The 1705-nt window shown below is 26.9% G+C and overlaps 1 protein-coding gene across 1 annotated transcript in view; it reads left to right on the top strand.

The window, feature by feature from the left end:
* The first annotated feature begins 888 nt into the window (after nucleotides 1-888).
* LOC100161153 (glucose dehydrogenase [FAD, quinone]-like) overlaps nucleotides 889-1705 on the top strand; it is a 7439-nt gene continuing 6622 nt past the window's right edge. Inside the window, exon 1 of the mRNA XM_001947877.5 lies at nucleotides 889-1108. The gene's annotated coding sequence lies outside the window, so the exon portion shown is untranslated. The remainder of the gene's footprint in view (nucleotides 1109-1705) is intronic.

The following is a 1705-nucleotide window of genomic DNA, read 5'->3' on the forward strand; positions in this document are numbered from 1 at the left end:
AAACTATTTGAATCTTGTTTAAAACTTTATATTTTATGTAAAAAAAAAGTGATATTATACATGTAACACACGATTCATCAAATTACATATTGAAAAAAAAAATATTTTAAATAGGTATTGCTTAGAATAAAAGTTATTTGATTTGTAAGGTATTTCGGTTACACCAATTATATTCGCAATATACTGATTATATATGAGAAATTTACATACATGAAAACTCAAATTTTCGTAAAAAATGGCCTATCATGACAAAAAGTATATTGCAAACTACTAATAATTGTGAATCGTTTAATTCACAATTTAATCAACAGTCTTATAAATCCCCCCATACTATATGTATATTTTTAAACGTTTTTATTGACACTGATCAGATGGGCAATTCACTTAAAATAAAGAGTGCCGATTTAAATATTCGATACACTGCAAAAAAACACTTTATTAAAATATACTACCTAAGACTAGTAAAACACTATAAATAATTTTAATAATAAAAAATATTTCGCTATACAAGATGTTTAGTGTGTTGAAATTAATTACATTAAAAAAACAAACAAAATATTACTCATATATAATACATTTATGTACAAGTCACTTTTGGTATGACTTTATTATTATTATTATCAGTATTATGATATTAATAGAAACCATGACGAAATATTATAATTTATCATTTATATTGCACCTGCCACCTATAGTCACTTTTTTAAATTAGTTAGGTACTATAGTTATTATTAGGTATTATTTTTATAGAAACAATTTACATAATATTATATAAATTGTAATACACACGTAGGTAATACGCAACAATAAAAAAATGTAAACAAAAATGTATGGAAAGTATTATAATAATTTTACCATAGCAGATAGATTGGCGGATACCGTGATTTCAAATTTTGGCGGAAACGATACATTTCCCGATGGACGAAGTTTGTCGATACGGCACAGGTAGCGCGAGTGAGCAATATTAAGGGCATTGTTACATCTTGGGAATCGCCAGACGACAATTCACTTTTTGTTTGCAACTGTATTTCGTCTCAGCAACACTATAGCCAACTCACACAGAATCCAGCCATTAACCTGTAGCTGTATCGCTGTACCTCTAATACGTGTGAGTATATTATTACCATATATTATTACCATATAGTATACAACAGAAAATTTATTTGATACTTCTCAATATTTTTTGGTAGTTTTGTGTGTCATAAATTATTATTATTTTATATAATATCATAGATTTTATTGTTTTTTTATTATTATCCTGCGTGAGTTATAGTAATAATAATTGCACGACGGGGTGTATATAGTAGACCTTTGCCGATATATCGAATAATCGTTTTTTGTACGAAATAGTCAATCCAATTCAATCCAATTGACTATTGGATATGGTGAATAAGTAATATCGTAAATTCATTTTTTCTTCAAAATATATCTATTATTTTGACACTATCGACAATCGAGTCTAACTGATGACTATCGAGCAGTATATCGAGGCAGGAGTTGCCTATTTAAACTGTGTAAAATACGGATCAATTTGTTATACGACATAACTAATTTTCTAATGCATCAATTAACCCCTAGTAAACTCTAAAACATCAGAATATTGTTTAGAACGTGCTTTTGTAAAAAATCATCAAAATCGTACCTTTAAAAATTAAGTTATAAATGAAAAGATGTGAACTTTTTAATGGAAATTAATATTAAATTC

This window comes from Acyrthosiphon pisum, chromosome X (genome assembly GCF_005508785.2).
Source record: "Acyrthosiphon pisum isolate AL4f chromosome X, pea_aphid_22Mar2018_4r6ur, whole genome shotgun sequence".
Taxonomy (NCBI): Eukaryota; Metazoa; Arthropoda; class Insecta; order Hemiptera; family Aphididae; genus Acyrthosiphon; species Acyrthosiphon pisum.